Below are 11,043 nucleotides of genomic sequence, written 5' to 3' on the forward strand. Positions count from 1 at the left end.
CTGATTAATTTTCATTGCCTACTAAATACTGTGCAGAGTGACAACCCTAAGATGTGCCTGTGGAAAAGTCATAGACAGGGTGTGCTTTGCTTTCAAGAGGTGCTTTGCCTTTCAAGAGGTGCTCAGTACCACCATGGACATCAGTGGGTACAGGGGCGGGTCAGGATTTACTTTCAAGGTTTCATAGTTCATAGAGCCACCTGCTGATGCACATGGCTATAGTCTGTGCAGAGAGAGTCTCCCCATTTTTGAGTAATCTATGACAGACTGTTTTTATTTTTATGTTCTTCTGAATTATACATGGAATTCTGATTTATGAATTATATATATATATATATGTATATATATATAATTGTTCAGCCTGGGGACAGGGATAGGATAAGGGGGAATGGCTTTAAACTAAAAGAGGGTAGATCGGATGTTAGGAAGAAAGACTTAGATTAGGAAAAGGGTGGTGAGGCACTGGCACAGGTTGCTCAGAGAAGCTGTGGCTGCCCCATCCCTGGCAGTGTTCAAAGCCAGGTTGAATGGGGCTTGGAGCAAGCTGCTCTAGTGGAAGGTGTCCCTGCCCATCGCAGGGCTGGAGCTGGATGATCTTTAAGGTTCCTTCCAACATAAACCATTCTAGGATGCTATGATTCTAGATGTTTTTACTAGTTTCAGCTATAAAACCCAGCAGGAGATCAGCTCCCCATTGAAGTGGAGTATGTGAATGAAACTGTTTAGTTACCTGTGAAGCTATCAAGTCATAGTTTTAGGTATATTAAAACTTTTATCATGTCTGTACTGACAAAAAAAAATTGATCATACAGTGCCATTAAACAGTCTCCCAATATTTTTTCTTGCTTTATGGGTTAATATTCTGACAGATATTCAGAATTACTGCATGTTTTGATGGGAAAAACAAAGAATGCAAAAAACCTCCACCCCTCCCCCCCCCAAAAAAAAGAAAGATTACAAAACAAAACCATAATATGCAAATAAATACTTCATCAGTATATTGTAAAAATAAGCTTCATAGATACACCTGATAAGTTAAACTGGTTTAATTATCTTACTTATTGTCATGCTTCGTATTACTGGAAGTGAAGAATAATAGAACCACCTGCAGGCTTCTGCAGTGCTGTGTCTCAGGTAAATCACCTTCAAAAAGAAGCTTGCGCTTAACTCAGTGTCTTCTACTCCTGGCTGTTAGATCATGGTAGTCACCCCTGCTAATGCTGACCTCCCTGAAAACACCCCTCTGAAGTCCCTTAGCTAATACCATGAGAGCAGGCGAAGGTACAGGTTGATTATAAAGCTGTCAGAGAACTGAACTGGGGACTGTGATCCCTTTACCATCTGGCAGTAGTGAACTTCTGTTTCACATTGCTCAAGGAATGCTATATGGCATCCCCTGTTACTGTATTTTGCCTAATGGGGAAAACCACTGCTGATGGAAAGGCATGTTTAAAAAATAATCACTGCCACACCTGAAAGTGTTACATAAGGATGGAGAGAACTTAACCCAAGTTGGTAAGTTGACTAAAGCACAAGTAAACTGGGAGAAAAGGCTGTGTCAGACAATGAATTAAACCTTTAGTGCTGGTAAATATTGGCTTCATCAAGCACAGTACAGGATGTAACATCTCCGCGGCAGATTTTGTTCTTTAATACTTTCCTCAACATGGAGAAGGAGCTGTTGTGTTCTACAGTACATCAAATACATGTTTGCCAGCAGACTTTATTAACTTATTAAATCAGCAAGATGAAATAGCCACTTTGTTCTATTTAATTTAAAACAATAAAACTAAATAATAAAATTGTGGCTTCACAATGTAGTCTCCTGTTAGATAAGAAAGTCTTCTCTTCAGTATGAGAATTTCTTTTGGTGGTATTGCAGTTTTGTTTACATCCATAAGACTACATAAGGGTCTAGATGCTTGACAGCATATGCCATGTAACTAACTGTGAAAAACTTTTGCAACTAATAAGGTTATTAAATTAAATGCATACAAGCCTAGAAACTGAAATTTATTTAAATCCAACCAACCAACCAAAAACTCTTCTCCGAATCCTTTAGGCTGCATGTATCATATGTGGAGGTGAGTGTGATAACTTTGATGAGAACAAGCTCTTATTTTCCTAGATTCTCAGAGCTTAAATCCCCATCCACCCTCTTGTGTACTTGTCCTGGTTTCAGCTGGGATAGAATTAATTTTCTTCCTTGTAGCTGGTACATTGCTGTGTTTGGATTTAGGATGCGAACGATGTTGATAACACACCAGTGGTTTAGATGTTGCTCATCCAGACAAGGACTTTTAAGCTTCTCACATCACTCTACATGGATAGAGGAAACAAAATAGTTATGGTACAGGTTACATCTCCATATCCTATACTCATCTGCAGTAGGTATAAACACAATTTTTCTGTTCCATCACACTATTTTTTGAGCTTAAAGCCACTGTTACCAATAATTGTAATGGACTACAGCAAATTCCAAATGATTTGGGAACAAGTTTTAGCCAGACTATATTGATTTTTGAGGGTACAGTTCCATCTTCTACATCTGTACTCATACTTTACTTAATCCACCTGGTTTTTCTGCCTGATAAATGCACAGAACATTGAAGTGGGTACAAATATTCCCAAATTCAAAATTCCTTGTAAGAATATGAAAACACAGATGCATTGTAGCTTTATTTGTTCTTTCCAGTAAAAATATATTTGATAATGCTTTAATACTGCCTTTGATGCAGTAGTTTTTAATAAAGGCTGCAGGAGCTGAGACTCCCTGTAGTCACTCCCTGTGCGCTATAAAACCTGCATATGAGCCTTCTGCAAAGTTTATGGAAATGCAGCTTTGGGTATGAGATACTATTGCTCAGAAATAGCTGTAGCTGTTGACATTCTTGCATGATTTTACTTTACACACAAGTAGCACAGCTCGGAGTTAGGTCTGCTATCAAAAGCCATGGAAGGGATTTTCTACTGGTACATGGCTAATCAAAATATAAAATACAGAATACTGTAAAGGTCACCATGGCAAACAGCTGCATTATATTTCACTGAATACATTAAGCATTTCATTTCTAAAGTCTCATTCCAAAGGCAAAGATTTTAATGAAACTGGAAAATGGTAGGAAGCTGTTTTTTCTTTTCTTTCCAATCTAGCTGCATATTGCAAAGCAAATAGGTGTTTTCAAAGTCAGATTGCCCTTACGCATTGCGATGTTTCAGGCTGTGTCAAGTCTTATTGGAGCTGGCCACACCTTTGCTAAAGCAGCCAGAGATTTCATTAATTCACTGCTATTTAATTCAAGTAAAATAATTAACACCTGCTGCTTACAGGAGTTCCCTCTTTCTTCTTCTTTGTCATTTTCAAAATGAAAGATGATATCAGGACCCACATCCCATATGCCTAAAGAGGAGGTTCACTGTCCTTCATGGAGTTTAACTGAACTTCAGTGGGGTAATTAGTGGTCTGTAATGGAAAAGCTGGATGGAAAACTGATCAGAACTCTGATTTTTGTCATGTTTGCACTGGCTGTGTTTGCAGTGACGTGCAATATGCTACCTGAATTTTATGACTACATTAAGACGTAAGACAGGTTTGAGGACTGAAACTAAATGCCTTAAAAGGTTTATTTTTTATTTGTGCTGAGATATCACTTAATACAAAAGATCTCTATCAAAGCTTCTTATTAGGAGCTTCCCATGGCAAAACCATGTATCACACCCTGCCCTGGGACAACAGGACAGTGAGCTGATGGCTGGTGGCCACCATTTACTGCTCTTTCCTCAGACCCCTCTCCATTGAATGAACATTGGAGATGTCAAATACCATGGGACAAGTGAATATCTGGAGCAGCAGCACGTGCATAGTCGGTCACAGTGTGGAGTGGGGATGGAGCTCCTTGCTTAATGTGGCCACTTGGGTGCATGATGTGGTGGGAAGAGCTGTTCTTTAGCTGGGTGTACAGTGCTCTGTATGGATGGCGGATCTGGATATAGGCCCTGCCTTGCCCTTGGCTCCTTGCTGTGCCCCAAAGATTAGGTTAGAATCGTTTAGGTAGGAATTATGTGAGTAAAGGCTTTTGGTGCAGAGTACAATACCAGCATCCTGCATGTGTAGTTTAGATTGCTTTTTTTCCTAAGAACTGGTAGAGATCTGATGATGAGATTTCACATTTAAACAAATAGATAAAAATTGTAATAGCTGCAACTGTGTTTTGGTTTATTGCTATATTTGTAGCCTTAGGTTATAGATTTATGAATAGAAAGAAACCTGGTGAGGATAAATGTAAAGTCTCTGCTAGTCCATTTAAAAACACAAATCTACAGTACACAGCTTCTTCATCAGATTGAGCTGATGCACAAGTGGTGTACCAGATTTGTCAGTGTCTGTCAGATGTTTAATTGGATAATTTGTGGGTGAGCAGGGATCTTTTTGAGTAGTGATTTGACATTTTCTGCTGTGTGTACCTCTGAGAGCCCTCCCCTTCTTCAAGTATGTAAGGAACTTGATTTTGTTTTGAGTAGCTCTGATTTAGAGTTCAGTCTATAGTGGCTATAGATTATTCATGATTCAGCCTTTTTCTTGATAAGCCTTTTTCTTGATAGAGAAAATTGTGCCACCATCTCAAATCTTACGGCAAATATTTCACATTTCCAGTCCTACTGGGGCAAATGAAAGAAGCAAATATGCATTTTTCTTGTAAGTCAGAAAGCAGTGGTGCTGCTGTGGAAGGCAAGGTAATGCCATGTGCTCCATGCTGTTTTGTCATGTCCCAGGCTCCAGGGATCCAGGTTCTGCTCACTGGGCAAAAACATTGAGCCACGGGATATGCCTGCAATTGTAATGAATGAGGGATCATTTCCAAGAATGCTGAATGTTTCAGCAAAGTTGGTGCAGGTTGGTCTGCTGGAATCGCAAGCAGATAACAGCATATGTTTTACCTTGAGTATTGAAAACCAAGGGCTTTTAGGATTCAAGGTCTCCTGTTCTGAGTTACCTTCTGGGGAAGCTGCTATCCACTGCATGCAGAGAGACCCAGGGGTACTGCTGCCAGGCTGAAGTTAAGTTTGTTTTGTGGAAGTCTTCCAAAATGTCCCAACTAGTTTTGTATACTCAAAATTCTTGGTCCTTTAAAAATAAATAAACCCCAAAGAAGCTGTGTTGCAGTTCATTATGTGCACAGAAAACTCCCATTTTTTGCCTGGATATCGGTCTTTGGGGGACTATAATGGTGTAAGGGCAGTGTTCTTTGGATTTATTTTTCCGCTGTAAACTCAGGGGTGGTTATTTCTGCACATTGTTATACAGGCAGTTTATTCAACTGGCACTTGGAGCAGGGAGAAAGCAGGTGTGCTAATGGAGGTAGGATTATACATTGAATATCAAAGCCAGGCTAGTGTTCAGAAATTTGCCTCTTTGGGAGATGTGATGAGCCAAAACAGTCCAACCAACCTGGATGATGTTTTCTGTACAGAAGGGCTAGTTACTGTGAACCTAGCTAAGGACCAAGAAGCAGCTGTTTGCTGTGGGGTGGATACAGGCTCTTATTAATTGCCCAAAATGTATTTTCTCATGACTTTTCGTGTATAATATTTTTTCTGACAATCATGATTTTCAGCAGTTTTACTGAGGCGCACGCTGTTGCAGTAAAGATGATGCCTGCATTGGGGTTTTCCGTTTTAAATCATGCTCCCTTTCTCACCCCAGGTTTCTGGAGGTGACACTTTAGTGACAGTTCTGTGCTTTGGGGAACCTTGATGTACTTTGCTAAGTGTGGCTGAAAATAGTAATTTGAGGAAATTCTTATTTTGCTTTGCTTTTAAGATACCCACTTACTTCTGCGCTGCTTCTTCAAGTGAACGGCCTTTGGATGAATTATTGCTCATTTTCTATCTAAGATGAGGTTTGCTGTGTTGTTCTCCTTTATCATCCCCTGTGTCTGACCAGTGCCTTCGACATTTTTGTAATGAACTTGTGTTCTTCAAATACTTACCCAGGGAATAAGCATATAAGCTGGTACGGTGAGACCTGGGTGTTTGTTTTTCCTGCTCAGCTGTTAAGATCTGTTGCAGCATGTGACTGCACTTCGTGTTTCTCTCTTGCATCAATATAAATACATAGGCTGGCATAATTGTGAAACTTATCCTTCCATTTTATTTCCTTATCTACTTTTTTCCTAGATAGATGCAGTCTGACACAATTCTTCTTTAAATCGGTGACAATTTCAGATCCAAACTCCTATTTTCTCATTATCTGTCTCATCCAGGTTACTTATTTTATTACATTCATTTCTGAATATAGAATTTAGCAATTCACATTGCAAAAGACAAGAGAACCAAGGAGAAGGGAGAAAAAAGTATATGGAAATTATTAGCCTATTACTTTTATAAAAGAATGTAGAAATTTGAACTAAACATATACACATATATACACATATAGGAAATGAGAAAAATTTAGCACCATAGAATATTTTTGATGCCTTTGGTATCAGAATTTTAACAAGTTTCTTGAAAGTTTTAGGTGACATTTTGAGAAAAGACTTTGAATTTAATACAGACAAGCAGCCTGTCACCACAGAAACTTACACAACAAATAGATATGCTACTTAAATAGAATTAAATGTTCTTTTTCATTATGTCAACAACAAATTCTGTAACTCCCTTTAATTGTAATAGATGATATACAGCTACAAAGTGAGGATCTGCACCATGGAATATTAGAACAGATGCGCTATTGCCTCAATCCCGCCTGCTGCTTCGTGTGGGCTGAGGTAAAATTGTCTCTCTTCAGAGATATTGATGTTCACTTAATATATTAATTTGTAGATTTGAGGTCTAAGATTGTTCATCTTTTTTGCTATACTGCAGGCTGTTGTTTACTTGCGTTGGTGCTAAACAGTAACCATGCAAGTATAATGAATGCATTGATTAATAATTTCACTGTAAATCATTTCTATTCCAAATTAAGTGGTTTGAAAAATAGCTGAGAACAAAGGGGGGGGGGGGAGAGTGTTATTTATGGGTTTATTCCTCTTGTCAGTGCCTGAGCCTGCTGGAACCTACTAGGCAACTGTTTCCTCCAGCCCAGTTCCTAACCAGAGAAGTTAAACACCCCTGATAAAGGCAGCGACAGCATCTAGATGCAAAATTTACATGTCAAGAAAACTTAGTCCATTGTAATGTCTCTGAAGGAGAAGACCCTGGAATAGCACCAGAGGAAGATAAAAAGTTAGGGATTTTCTTCCTTTTTTTTCTTTTCTTTTTTTATTTTTCTTTTCTTTTTCCTTTTTTCTTTTACTTTTACTTTTTTCCTTTTCTTTCCATTTTGGAAGAAGTACACACATATAAAGCCTGTCACCTCAGGGTGTCAGCAACTTCCAAAAGGTCTAAAGGCTCAATAAAAGTGTTCCCCTGCAGACTGGATGGTATTTGGGTGTTCAGCATTACAGTCCAGAGCCAGTTAGTTAACACTTTCCCCTGCAGATGGTCTCTGAATGATCCCTGAAGGCTTTTCAGATTCTCCTGGAACACTGCTACTACAACTGATAGAAATGAGCACTTACACAGTGCTTTTTATCAGTAGGCCTGTAAGTGCTTTGCAGGAGAAATCAGTACCATGATGTGCACTTTAGCTGGGGAAGTTGTGGCACAGAAAAGTGCTATTAGAAGAGCAGGAAGAGCCAGATTTCAGGACTCCCTGCACTGGGCTCTTTGGCACTTTGCCAGGCAAACAGGCTCTAAACTGGTGCGAGATCCACAAAAGGCTTCTCAAGCCCCTTATATCAGCACTCGGTGTGAAGGATATCAGAATTGGGATGTTGTACCATCTCAAGCCTATTTGTCTGGGATTGTTAAGTCTTAGTGCATAATAAAGGCAGATGAGACAGTGGCTTTCTTAGAAAGCCCTATTCCACCCAACAAAATGTTTCTCTACAGTAGCAAAGAGCAGGTTTTATTTCTGCCAAAATCTTTGCAACCAAATGGCCAAAATTTCTCTGTAGCCTGGCAGCCAGTGTGCATTATCCTCAGTTCCCCGCTAAACTATTAAAATCAATCAGGTGGCAAACTTTCATTATAAAGCCAGATCAAGTAAACAAGAAATCCAGGCTCCTACTATGGGAAATGTCAGTAAATAGAGCAGTACAATAAAATGTCCGAGGAAGCTCTCCAAAAGCAAGTCAAATCAAATTAAACTGCATATATGCCAAACTATTTATTTTTGTATCGAATCTGTCATACAGAACTATCACAATTGCATTTATTATATGCTATATAATAAAGTGCAAATGCTACCAGCTTGGGGATGAGACTTTGCTGTGTATCCCTTTGGCTGATCCATTAGTATTGATGGTGATGTGGGAATCAGCACCTACAGGTAAATTATGAGGAAGTTTGGCTCAGAGAACTTCCTGTTCCTACTAGATAAAGAAAGGTAGCTGAGGCCATTTTACCTTGGAATAGACTGTGACTTGACACAAGGTCTGGGAAGAGCCAGCAAAATGCAAGAAAAATTAGCCAGGCAGCAAGAAGAACTGCATCCAGGGCATCATTTATGAATAATAGAGTTAAGGTATAGAGCTCACAAGCTCCTCGGGTCAAACAGACCTGGAATGAGGATAGAAAAGCTGAAACAGTGGCTCCTGGGAGCTATTAGGCATCCTATAAGTTCCTGTGCTGCCCGGTGCTCAGACAGGGAGGTCAGTAAAGTGGTTCTGATTTTCCTGTGTCTGAGCCTGGCAATCCTTTGTCCAGAGGTGGTAGACCAGGAAGCAATGTGTTTGTTTCTGGCATGAGGAAACTCATCTCTGTGTGTGAGGCAGCCAATATGCCTGTGGTGGATTCAGGCAGTCCTGGCATCGCTGCCAAATCCAGACCAAGAGATGTGCAGCGCTGGAGAGATTTGTTCACTAAATTGGGATTAGGCTCAACAGCTGCAAAGCCTTTGTGACAGGCACTTGGGGAATATCAACTGCTGCAGATGAGGGCTCTCACCTGGCAAATTAATTTCCACTTTTAAATTGATCCACCCTCAAAACCACCTGACTGTGGCTGTTGCACACATCCAAAGCAGGTGGATTCTGCTCTGTTGCTGTTGTGCAGACAGCTTTGGAAATAAAGCAGAAACTGCTTTATGGTTTATTTAATGACTGATGCATAGTAGGATACATCTTTTCTGTTTCCTCAGCACATGCATGTTTATTTGATTATGCTCCTGCCCTAACATGAGTGTTGCTGGAAGGTGGCAATGACCCATGTGTCGCTCTTTCTCCGGAGTCTGCCCAGGGTAAGTGCTCTGCCCAGAAGTCCATGTAATTTGTACCTGGGAGCAGCAAATCCTTACCCAGCAATGGAGGGCCTACTCCAAAACAAGCTGTGAATTTAATAAAATCACTCGCAAAGAGCAAGAAATATGGAACATTTTGTGCATGGAGCTGATAGCCAGGACTTTCTAATGTGAACTTTCTCTCTGGTTTTAGGCAAGTCTCCCTGTTCTCCCTCCCCTTCTTTTTAATAAGTAAATACAAGTCTAAAGGTACGCTGTAGTGTTAGGATTAGCAGCTCAGTGTAGAGCTCTGCACCTCACTGGACAAATAATGAAGATCTACTCCCTTTCTGCAGCTGTGTGCTAACAAAGGCAAATAATCGAGCTCATAACTTAAACACAGAGGGCCATGTCAGAACTCCTTTACTTATCCTGTTATTGTTGCTATTTTAAAGTCTAAGCATGGTGGAAATGTCCACGTTCATAAGGTTCATACCAGGGGTTGACATTCTGTCACATTCCCAAATCCTTCTTGCTTGTTACACATACAGGTGATGAGGGCACCTTTGGGTTTAATGCAAGGCTGCCCACAGCCTTTGCTCATTGCATTTCAAATATGATCATTTCACAATTCAATTATCTTACAATGTTTCTTGGATCTATTACATGGAAAGAGAAGATGGAAGGTAAAGGCAGAGAGATGATGATATGGATGAGGCCTTTAGGGCTTCCTACAGTTTTTTATGTCCTATTCAATAGCTCTGGATGGGTTTGGCTTAGTTGTTGTTGTTGTTGTATGAATTTTTCCCCCCCCTACATACACACCAGACCTTTTGTGTTAGTTGCAAAGGAGACTCTGACAGATAGGATGAAGAATGAGTGAGTCATAAGGTGACAATTGAGTTGATCGGGGTATTTTTTGGTTGGTTTTCTTTTGGACATTAAACAAATCAAGCGGTTCATATTCGAAGAGGCTTGGTTTGAAAACTGTACATTGACATCTTGCACAATCTACTGAGCGTATCAACAGCAAAGGCTGACCACCAGCTTGTGTGAGTGGATTGGAAGGGGACTTGATATCTGTGTGTATGGGGGAACCTACAGCCTTCCTGGTGGTTCTGCTCTTGTCAGGAAGCTTTGTGAACTTGCCTTCTGGGGCAGACAGAGGAAGAAGTGCCCCATAAATGTTTATGAGCCCTGGAGAATATTTTTCTCATGGGTGGTAAAACAGGACACAAAGAGTTGTGAGTGGCTTCAGGGAGAGGGAAAGTGTTTGAGCTTCTCCTTGAACTGAAATGGTAGGATTTTAGCTGACACTGGAGAGCTTTTATCCACAACCATATCACAGCCAGCTCTATATAGAGAGGGAGGTGTTTGGCGGTTTTGACTATACATGTTTTTCAGTTACTGTAATGAAAAAAAAAGGGGAGAAAAATGCTGTACCTGGGATTCACTATTAAGCTGTTCAGGCAATGCTATGTTAGACATCGATTAATCAGCCCAATCAGAATGAATATGCTGGTCTGAAATGAAAGAGTAGATGGTTTCTAAGGAGGAGATGTAAGCATATCAAAGCTGAACGGTTTTCTGGAAACAGCTTATTTTAGATGTGAGGTTTAGTTTTTCTGATCTGGGAGGTGCTAACACCATCAAAAGGGCCCATTGACAAGCAGGCTCTTCCTCACATCAAACCATGTGAACTTGGTCCTCCACTGCAAGGAAATACTCACCTGCTTGGCTGTCAGTTGGCAAGTCTTGAATTAATAAGTCTCTGTCTTCTGTGG

This window comes from Pezoporus occidentalis, unplaced genomic scaffold (assembly GCF_034315485.1).
Source record: "Pezoporus occidentalis ecotype Australia unplaced genomic scaffold, CSIRO_AGI_Poc_V1 ctg254, whole genome shotgun sequence".
Classification (NCBI taxonomy): Eukaryota; Metazoa; Chordata; class Aves; order Psittaciformes; family Psittacidae; genus Pezoporus; species Pezoporus occidentalis.